The sequence below is a fragment of the Stegodyphus dumicola genome, chromosome 1, assembly GCF_044657685.1.
Source record: "Stegodyphus dumicola isolate Sdum_Otavi_A_Nest chromosome 1, ASM4465768v1".
NCBI classification, from domain to species: Eukaryota; Metazoa; Arthropoda; class Arachnida; order Araneae; family Eresidae; genus Stegodyphus; species Stegodyphus dumicola.
Window position 1 is genome coordinate 194,896,776 of NC_140768.1, and position 11,937 is coordinate 194,908,712.

Sequence of the window (11,937 nt, forward strand, 5' to 3'; positions counted from 1 at the left end):
GAGAGGCCAAAAATTTTTTAAAACTGCATTCAAATAATCAATGTCCTACTGTGTAACTGATAAATGAACATATATATTTTTTAATACTTAATATTTGTAGATTTCCCTCTTTATACTGCAAAAGGAATAATGTATGTTACAAATAAAAAAATATTAAAATTACAGAAATTGTTAAGGCATTAGCTTTAAGCGCTTTGTCATAGCGATTAGCGCAATCATTACTTCTGCGAATATAAGAACATAAATGTAGAACATCACCTCCACTGTGATTATTAATTATCTCAAGAGACGATTCACTGTATATATTTAGATCAATAAGATGTTAAATAAGATGTTCTAATGTACGTAAGTATTTCAGCGCTAATTTTTTTTTTTTTTTTTTTTCCCCCACAGACTAAGAAAGTTCCATTTAAGAGACCTGCTCCTGCCAACTCAGAAACTAGAGAATTCATAGCTGATGAAACATGCAGTAATACAGAAGATTCTCCTGTAAAAAAAACGTTGAAAGTAAAACTGACGAAAACTTCTTTGCAACTCAAGAAGGCAAAAATTCAAGTTAAAGGGCTGCAACAAACAAAACGACGCTTACAAAAGCGATTGCTTTCGTATAAAAATATTCTACTCGAATTGAAAAATAAAAATTTAATTATAGATGAGTACTATGAACTTTTGAATAACATTCCAGAAATTTCCAAAGAAATTAATTTATGTCTTAAGAAAAAACATAACAAATACTCCCCCCAACTTCGTTCTTTTGCATTAACTTTAAATTTCTTGTCACCCAAAGCATACTGTTACGTCAGAAAGCAATTTGACACTGGGTTACCACATCCACGTACCATTTCTAAATGGTATGAAAGTTTAGATGCATCACCAGGATTCTGCAAAGAAGCTTTAGCAGCTTTGAAAGCAAAAAGTTCAACAAGTCAATATCCAGTATTTTGTTCATTAATTGTTGACGAAATGGCAATTCGACAACATGTAGAATGGAATGGTGAACAGTATGTTGGATATATTGATATTGGAACACATTTAGATGGTGACGAAAGGTCTGTTGCAAAAGAAGTTTTTGTACTATTGGTAAATTGTATTAATAGTAACTGGAAGCTTCCAGTAGGCTACTTTTTTACAGCTGGATTAAGTGGAGAGCAGCGTGCATCAGTTATTTTTAATTGCTTAAGATGGTTAAGTGAAGCAAATGTTAATATTGTTAGTCTGACATGTGATGGTGCCGTTTCAAATTTCTCAATGATGAAAAATCTAGGCTGCAGTTTTGAATTGGATGATTTTAAAACTTTCTTCCTCCATCCCACAACACAGCAACCCATATATTTCTTCCTGGATCCTTGCCATGCTTTAAAATTGGTAAGAAATACTTTTGGGGACAAAGGTGTTCTAATTGACTATGAACATAAAATAATTCAGTGGGAACACATAGTTAATTTAAATAAATTACAAGAAGAAGAGGGCCTTCATTTGGCAAATAAATTGAAACGGCACCATGTATTTTGGAAAAAACAACCAATGAAAGTAAATTTAGCTGCACAACTTTTTAGTGATTCAGTAGGTGATGCTCTGCAGTTTTGTTTAGAAAAAGAAATTCATGGCTTTCAAGATGCATCAGGCACAATACGATTCATCAAATTATTTAATAGGCTATTCGATATTTTAAATTCCAGAAGTATTCACCAGGCTTCCTATAAAAAAGCAATGTGCACTGAAAATTATTCCACTATTTTACAATTCTTCAGCGAAGCAAAGTTTTACAATGAAAACCTTTCTGGAAGAGAGAAAACACCTCTAGTACTTAGCAACAGAAAAACAGGTTTTTTAGGATTTTTAATCTGTATTGAAAGTAGCAAGGGAGTGTTCGAAAAATTAGTAAAGAAAGAAGAACTGAAGTATATACCATTGTACAAATTTAATCAAGATAACATAGAGCTTCTGTTTGGGTATATAAGATCAAAATTTGGCTGCAATAATAATCCAACTTGCAGGCAATTCATTTCTGCTTTAAAAAAAATTCTTGTTCATCAAGAACTAGAAATTAATAAAAATAGAAATTGCTCAGCAATAGAAAACTATAAAATCCTTGTATGTTCTTCACACAAAAATCCAACAGAAGGCATAAATAAAAGTAGCCGAAGAAATTTCATATTAGAAAATGAAGAAACAACTCATAATGATAATATATTGGCTGAACATGATTACTGTCTTTCTTTATATTTCCGGCCTAGTGAATATTTAGAAGAAACTATTGCATATATTGCGGGTTTTATTGTTCGGAAAACAGAACAAACAATTTTCTGCTCTAAATGCATTGAAGCACTTTATTCATCAGAAAAAAATTGGAAATTGATAGATATAAAATCTAGCGGAGGACTTATATTTCCTTCTTGGGATACCATTAAAATATGTAAAGAGACTGAGATACTTTTCAGAAGATATTTGAATATGTATCCTCTGTCAGAAATTAATACTTCTAAAGTCGAAACTATAATTACAGATGTTTTAATTAAATGTCTTGATGTAAACATCTTTGAAAGTTTAAAAAATCATGCTCTGGATACTGAACCCGAGCATAATCATCTATTCTATTTAGTCAAATGCATTGCTATGCATTACATAAATATACGGCTTCATTATGAAGCAAAACAGAACACCCTTTTTCTACACAAACAGAAAATACGACAGAAATTCACAAAACTGGTATTGTTTAAAGGGCAGTAAGCAAATTACCAACTGCATTGAGATTTTCTTTGAGTAATTTACAGTTTTTATATTCAGATGGAATTTGTCTGCATTCTGTTTCACAAACAGAGCTTGTTATGTCTTGAATGAACTGCTCATTAATTGAAGTTATGATGTAATATACCATACTTTTATTTGTTTTATTTATATATGTAATTTATGTAATTTTATTTATGTATGTAATTTATTTTATTTTGTAAAATTTTATTTATATATATCTATGCAATTCACTTTATCATTTCTATAAATTATTGTAGCTTCATTAACGACACAGATATTTCTTCCTTGAAAACTTATGTAGTTATATCCTGTTATTTTTTATAAAATAATATTATGTTATCAGCTAACTAGTAGTTACATATATCTATCATTTGTGCAATGCTTATAGTAAATTAGAATTTTACTATTGAATAAATTACTTTTCATGCACACAAAATTTTCATGAACTGAGATAACCTGATTATTTAATGATAGAAATATTGCATAACTTGTATATTCTATAACTTGCATGTCTTGTATGTTTTATAATACAAAATAATGTTTGTATTTGCATATTTTATAGTTTTTATACATGATTTTTTCTTATGGAACTCTACATGTTAAATAAACTTTTTTTTTTTTTTGAATAAAATAAAAATGCTTATGATTAATTTTTTATTTTTGAACAAATCAGCACCAGTCAATCTTTAACAGTGAAATCTTAATGTAAAAGTACGCAAAGTGCTATTAAAATTCCTAATACATATGTGAAATAAATATCATTTGACTTATATATGTATGAAATAAATGTAAAAACTAGACTGAACTTCCTAGCAAAAATTGAAAGATAAAATGAACTAATCATAGTTTACAAATTGAATTACTCTGAAATGCAGAGGAAAAATATATGTACAAAGGGACTGATTCCCTTAAAATGAGTTAAATGAGAAATGCATTATGTAATTACATGCTGTCATTAGCAATAAAGGTATTGTGAAAATAAATAAATAAATACTCAAATCGTTAATTGATTATATTTTAGTTATTCTAAATATATACAAGTATAATTCTCAATTTTCCATGTTAGAAATACTACTTACGTTTTGAAAAATATTAAATTGCATGAACAATGATAAAAAATAATATTTAAATTCTGCATTGTTATTTTTAAAACTCCCACAAATTTCACCCCAAATTAAATCCTGTTATTAAATATTTACTTGCACAGAAAATAAAATTAATTACATAAAATATGACTTGTAATATAATATGATCACACCTTTAAAATAACGCGTTTTCTTTTCCACGATGAGCTGACCACTCCCCCTTCCCTTGTTTACTTACCGTTTTGCTTTTACAACTCAGTTAATTACGAGTATAATACTCAAACCATTAATTGAAGAAAAATCTGAGAATTATAGATGTTTCTTCGCGCACGTCACACCGAGAAAATACTCAAAACTCTTTGCTGATGGCTTTTCAAACGCACATTTCAATTATTCTACTTATTTATGCATGTTAAAAAAACATTCTTTTATATTGAAATGAAATCCGAAATGTAGACATTATTTCAATGTAACCATTCAGTACCTTATAACCCTCTCACGTCTTCACATAAGAAATCAGAAAACACACTCAAAACTTCAAACAAGCTGACGTTTAACCTCACTTCACATAGTAAGGGAAGCGTTTTCTTGCCCTCACGAGGCGTGGCTTATTTGCTTCCCCCGGCTTCACTCTCCTCGTATTGCGACAGCAGAGACGCCATCTCCATGTATTCTAACCTCCTTGGAATAAATAGACGGCTGTAGCGAGGCGTGTATGGTTGGGAGTTTTTTGACAAGCGTCTAGCCCCTCAGGCATGTTCCTAAAACGTACTCGCCGTACCCCCTGCTGTGACAATGCTGAATCACTATTGGCTGACCGACTTGCTACGTAAAAAAGTCACTTGTTTGGTCACGTGTCAAGCCGATTGCATGGATTCTGAACTGTTGTGAAAGTGTAATTTGTAGTTTGCTGTATAAGACGTAATAAATTTTGTATGCATATACAATTCTGAATTAATAATAAACCGCTAAAAGGTACAGCTGGTAAAGAATATAGAACACAAACCTTTTCAGACATAACGCTTGAAGTATTTTATTTGGACGGCATAAGATATGTTTACTAGGAAGACAAATTTCGGCAAACAAAATATATAATTATGCAAAAGAAATTTCGTTACCGGAGCATAAAAGTATTTATTATTGTACTTTAGATTTTCAAATATCAGAGGTTGTGATATAATGTTAGAGAATTTTGATTTAACATTAGAGATTCAATTTTGAGGGAGTTGGAGCTTGGCATGAAGATATTTTTTATTTATTTTTCAATAAAACAAGATTGGTTTTGTATTTTTGAAAATTTTTGACAGAAGAACAGTTTAATCTTTTAATATTTCATTGGTATGTTAATATTTTCTGGAACTAAAATTAAAAAATGGAGGACTGTTAATATTTGCAGTAATAACCGATATTCTGAAAAAGAATATTGTTTTCGATTATTTAAAAATATAGAGCAACTTCTGATGATGTCTGTCTTAAAAGGTACAAAAAGGCAAACTAGAACACTACTTTGTCATTGTCACAAGTAATGTATCAAAAAACATTGTTTCAGTTTTGGATGTGGGTATTCAGTTGCATACTAATTTATGTGAATCACAGGAAAAAAATAAGCATTCAAAAACTTGGAAACAGTCATTATGGTATTTCTAGGCAAAGTTTGGCATGGTGAATTAATAATTTCAAAAAGTTGTGTAGTGGCTTTGTCATTCGAAAAGCACTTTGCAAGGTTGGAATGTGCTCAGAATATCATGGTATGCCTTGAATAATAAGAAGAAATGCCTACCAGCAAGGGTCAGAATTCAATAGAGCCAGGATTGTTGCCTATAGAGTGTGTGGATTATCGTTCTGTGATATCGCCCGTTGCACTAGTCGACATCCAACCACTATTAAGCGAATATGGCATGTATGGAATGCTGAGGATTATACTGAACGGCATGCAGGATCTCATTGCCGTCCCATGATTAATACCCGAAAGGACAGGCATATTGTGAGGTCAGCCCTCCAAATTTACAACCACATCACAGACCATTAGTCAGAAAACGGGCATATTTGCAGCATGCCCAGTATCTGCTCGTACGGTGTGTCAACGTTTGCATCAGCATGGACTATCAGCACAGAGAAAGATGGCTACTGTGGTGTGTCCAACAACAAAGCTGGATATAGGAGGGGTACAATGTCGTCTTTTCAGACGAATCCCGTTTCTGTGTGCATTATTCTGATGGTCGTATAAGTGTCTAGAGGCTCCAAGGAGACCGCAAATCGCCTGGTTGCATTCAGTATCAGCATAGGAACCCTAATGTGATGGTATAGGCAGCCACTGAGCACATGGCACACACATCTTTAGTTCGGATCGATGGTAATTTGAATGCCAGATCGGTACATTTGTGACATCTTACATCCAGGAGTTGTGCCCTATCTTTGAGGCCTGCCAAATGCAATCTTCCAACAGGATAATTCAAGACCACATGTTGCACATTGTGTTCTGACCTTCCTCGGTATGCAGTGCATTTGATTGCTGCCCTGGCCTGTACGGTCTCCAGATCTGTCACCCATTGAAAATACCTGCTCGTGGTTTGCTGAGGACTAGCCTAGCAACCATATCATATGATCATATGATTGATGAAGTGTGGCATGGACTTGAATCAGAATGGAATGAGATGCCGATTTCTGTCATTCAAGCGAAATTCTACTCAGTGCCTAACCGGGTAAGGGTCGTTTTAGCTGCCAGGTGGAGCAGTTGTTTTGACTGATTTCGCACCCTTGTAAACCCCCAAGCTGCTTACAAATTTAATCATTTTGTCTTCATGCCATACTATTTATGCACAACAAATATTTTTTTTATTTGCTTTTTTTCATGCTATAGCAATTTTAATGGCTATTAGTGTATTATTGATTAACAGTTATCTAAGAGACTTCAAGAGTAAGTACTTTACATAGTTTATAAAACTATTGCATATTTCTGTATAAAAAATTATTGATGCAGGATAGATAGCGCCTGAAGACTTCATGCAGCCATCAATGGAGTTGACAACACATTCATATTAGATGATTTTCTTTTATACTTTTCCCAACCACCAGTAGATTGCAAATAAAAACAAAGTGACTTACAATTACAACATAGCCAAACTGTCCTGAAGTAAACATTAACAATATATACAAAGCCAAAATAATTATATTCACATAATATGTACATGACACTTTGTTACTAATAAATATCAGAGTGTCTTGGATCAAATTAATATTTGAATATATATTAATTAGGGATATCTTTGAAGATATAATTAATAGCATCATTACAACAAGGTAAAGTATAGTAAAACCACCCCACTACTAGACAGTTACAGGATTGCTATATATGTGTACAGTGGCTCTCTGCTTCGAAATCAGGAACTCTCTATTTAATGGGGTATATCTGATAATGTGAAGTGTGCATTGCTGGAGGCTCGACTTACATTATCATCATGTTGGTTTACAGATCGTGTTTAATAAAAAACACCAGAAATAATCACTGTCTTATTGACTAGCCATTTAGTCGCTCGCATACCGTTTGCCATTGTGCATAATGATATAAAACTAATGCCTTAGTAGCATTGCTCAGTCAACATCATGATATTCATGAAATTTTCCAAGGGATAAATCAAACAAAAATGTAAGCAAAAGTCTTCTAAAAGATTATCTTTCCTAGAAAATACCAGCCAGATTTAAGACAAAAATACAGCATGTCTTCTGAGAAGAAAATAATTACTTACAAAATCATGTTTCCAACACTAATAAAGCACCTAATTATATATTAAAATTTCAAAAGATCTACACAATTGATATTCAACTAAGTCTTGTATATCTATTATTTGGTTCATAAAGTAATATGTTGTCTAAAATGAAGTAGTCATATAAAAACAATATATTTTTCTTAATGATGGTTATATAAAATTTCTTAATAGAATGGTTTTTCTGAGTAAATGAATTAGAGTTTAAAACAATAAATATAATAGTGCTATAATAAAGCTTCGTAGGACTGGATTTCCTTCGTAAGCTGGATTTCCTGCTAATTTATAATTTAGATTTTTTTTCTGCTTTGTGAAACTTTTCTCTTCTTCATAACATCATGCTTCTAATGTCCTTTAAAAGCTAATTAATTAATTTTGACAAGTATTTTGCTTGAGAGATGCTCTCATGGAAGCTACTAAATGATATTTGTCTCATACCTGCTTTTCTGATTAGAAAATATATGAAAGACCAAGCCAGCCATGACCTGCCTGAGATAAGTGTACAAATGTTTTGTATCTTTAAATATGAAGCTAGGTTAAGTGATGTATGTTTAGTAAAACTCTTAATCTTTATAATAAAATATATCATAAATATATTATACCTACATAAATAAGTATCTCAGAACATTTGCTTAGATACAGCTAGGATAACTTCTCTTGTTAATGTTATTTTGCACAGATTTTTTAATCAAAATTGTCTCTAAAGTAATGTGCTATAGATTTGTTTTGAGATTTAGAATGATGTCAGACAAAACTGGACAAACTGTATATTTTCCTAGATCCAAATTTTCCAACTTAATGGAAATAATGCTTGAATAATACATGAAGGAAATACATGAATGGAAATAATGCTTGAATAATACATGATGGAAATAATACATGAAGTAAAATTCTGAGAAGGAAAAAAAAACTTCTGAAAGCATTTTAATGAAAAATTAATAACAAACAGCAATACTGGTTTCTAGGAAATGATGATTTAAGTGAAAGAAATATTAATTAGAAAATATGTAAACTGACGTTTAACATGTATGTTACAAAAGTGCATAAAAGATAAGTTAAGTAAAATGTGTTTCATCAAAGAGTAAAATCTTCTATTAATGATTTACTATGAATACATTATTAGTAGTTATGTGTACATTTGAGAAAGAGTATGAAAATCATTAGTACAGCGAATATGTTCTACTGATATTATCACTTAACGCAGTTACCATTTGACTGTTAATAGACAAAAATATAAAAATTTCCTCAATTTATTTGCAGAATGAGTGTGGATGAATCTAAACAACATAGGAACATTTCTTTAGATCAGGGGTTTTCAACCATGGTATACAAAGAAGCAAAGTATTTTTAACTATTAAATTAAAAAAATTAAAACCCAACATCCTGATTGAGTTTTTTTTCTAACACTCATAAATTTATGTGATTTGAGCTTTGTTCAGGAGTGGTGGTGATATTAAAGGTTTTAAATTTTTGTTTAGATGGTACGCGTTAGTCAAAAGGTTGAGAACCGTTGCTTTAGATTAAATATTAGAAGAAAATGATAATTGCAGTTTGTCTAATTTGTAGATTTCCACAATGATTTAATATTTTAGGGGGTTAACATTAATATAAATAACTGTTGTAATCTTAAAACACTGATGGCCCTTAAAAGCATAACATTATTGAAGACGGGAGATAAAGCCATATTTATTATACAAATAAATTTTAATACATGGTTTAACTGTACATGTGTAAGCAAATCAGTTAGACTTAAAGTACATGGTTTAAAAAACAGTTAAACTTGGAGTATACCACCTCGTACAGCCATTGCATGAAGATAAACAGATACTGGATGTGCACCTAGAATATGTGAGAAAAGTAGATTTCAGTTATTACCAGTTTTCAGCTGATGTAGCCATGGGTAGACTGTGGTACGTTAGTTTTTTTATAATCATAGGCCTGATATATTCAGTAGATAACAGATCTGATGAAATCATAGATCAAGGGATTAATAGATCAATAAAAAAAAATGGTGGGAATTTAGGATTTGTTCTCTGTTATGTGCCATACATTCCTTGTTGATCACTAGTTCTAGACAACCTCTAAAGATAGACAGCAGTGAGCTTCGAAAACCTCAGAGTAATAATAAATGATTCATCAGATTTTAAAAACACTGCCTTTTCATAAATGGTATACATACAATAATCAATTTTTGGAAATGAACTAGAAACTAAAAAATTACCTCGCATGCTACATACATTTTATGAACATTGATCACATAGCACACTTCCAAATGGCTATTGATTTCACATTTTTTGTACGAGTTTCCATACTGCATCATCTATCACATTTGAAGTCTTCGACTGGGCAAACATTAAGGAGTGCATTTTTGTACATAATGTACTGTTAATATGTTATGTATAAAATGCACCTGGTGTTCACATGGTATTTTTTTACATAATGTAGCTGGTGCTCACATAACATACACAGCAAAACATTTGTTGTACGTAAAGAAAATTTGGATAATTTCTCATTCTTTACTTGGATTCAATCATTATAATATGCATAATATTTTCGATATTAGAATTTTTAAATCTGATAAATCATTTACAGTAGCCCTAAACAATGGTGCCTGTTCAACTGCACATTAAACATGGAGGCTGTTTTTTGGGGGGGGGTGTTTAATTTATTTGATTACAGTATAGTAACTTGGCTAAGGGTAGAGGTACTTTCAAAGAGAAGTTAGCTTATACATATTTCATATATGCAGAAAACTATGAAAACACACGTGCAGCCAACCTGTTCGCTAGAATGTAAACCCAGGTCGAATTATCAGTATTCAACTACTTTACTGCTTGGTTGCTAGCGAAGCCAGAGCTAGATATTTTATCACCTAAATAGAATAACTGCTGCTTGCAAATTATGCCTTCCAGTTCCTGCCAAAATTCTAAAAATTTTGACGCTCCTATGTCTTGCTGCCCATTGCACTCATACAGGTTGCCCTGACCACCGATGAGCATTAAACGTGAAGGCAACTGGAATGTAATGGACCATACAATTACACTTGGTTTCAGACCTGTATGGGGATGCATAATGATTGACATAATGCATTTAACGTGAAATTAGCATTAAACATGAAGCAACTGCAAGCATTAAACGTGAAGGCAACTGGAATGTAATGGACCATACGATTACACTTGGTTTCAGACCTGTATGGGGATGCATAATGCATGACATAATGTGGCATTTTTTTGATGCAGACCATGGATGTGATCCTTGATGGTGTTGATGTATTAAGATTCATCTGGAAAAAATTCATTTATATTATTCATCCTTTTATTTGCAAAGTTCTATGCACAACTATAGCTGTAGTCACTTATAATGTTCTAACGAGGGTTTGGTTAGGTTACTTGAACATGGCAAAGCATCTAAAGGCTGCTTATTTTTTCTACCAAAGTTAGCTGAAACAATGGTCACTTTAAAAAAAACTACTTTAACTTTTTGCTATGTAGCACTTACTTAGTTCTGAACTGAAGAATAATATAACTGTAACAGCCATACATACAGATTATGTTATCTTAATCAATGAGTCAAACTAGTGAGTTCATTCACCAGCTCAGGTAGGAAAACCAGATCAAGTAGGATAGTGCTTTTTTTTTTTTTTTTTTAACATAATTAAATATAAAGTATAAAGCATATATGCTTTAAAAATGATAATTCAAATTGTGACAAAGGTATCTATTTATTATTAATACATGTCAGATTTTTAGAGGTAGTTATTTCCCAGCAATGATGTCTGTGTGTTTTCTTTGGTGGTAAAATAAAAATCTCATAGATTGAAATAATAATCATTCCAAAAACATATTGCAATAGTAAAGTTCTGATATATGCAAATAAATCATTATGTGGAAGAAAGGAAATTGATTTGAGGGAAGCACAGCTTATTAATTTTTGTTCATCACAGTTCACAAAGTGTATAACTTACTCAAAATAATTCTAAAATGATGAATTTTGGTACTTCCTAATTTTCTGAACCTCACCAGAATGCTGTGAAAAAGTATTGATGGTCTAAACCATGATGCGAAGAAAAATTTATGTGGCTACACATGTCACTAAAAATCATTTATATGGCAACCGAAGTATACACATAGCATTCTCCCAGACAGCACTTTTCCAGATATTTTCACCAATGTGGTTGCAGATTATGATACCTCCTATGGGAATTTCAGTACTTCAGCATTCAGGTGGACCACATACCACAGTTTCTATTGTCTCTGGTAAAATCTTTGACGATGTTGCTTTCTGCATGCATACAACATAAAAGGCTTCCTTTCTCATTTTAGGATTCTAGTGCCAAA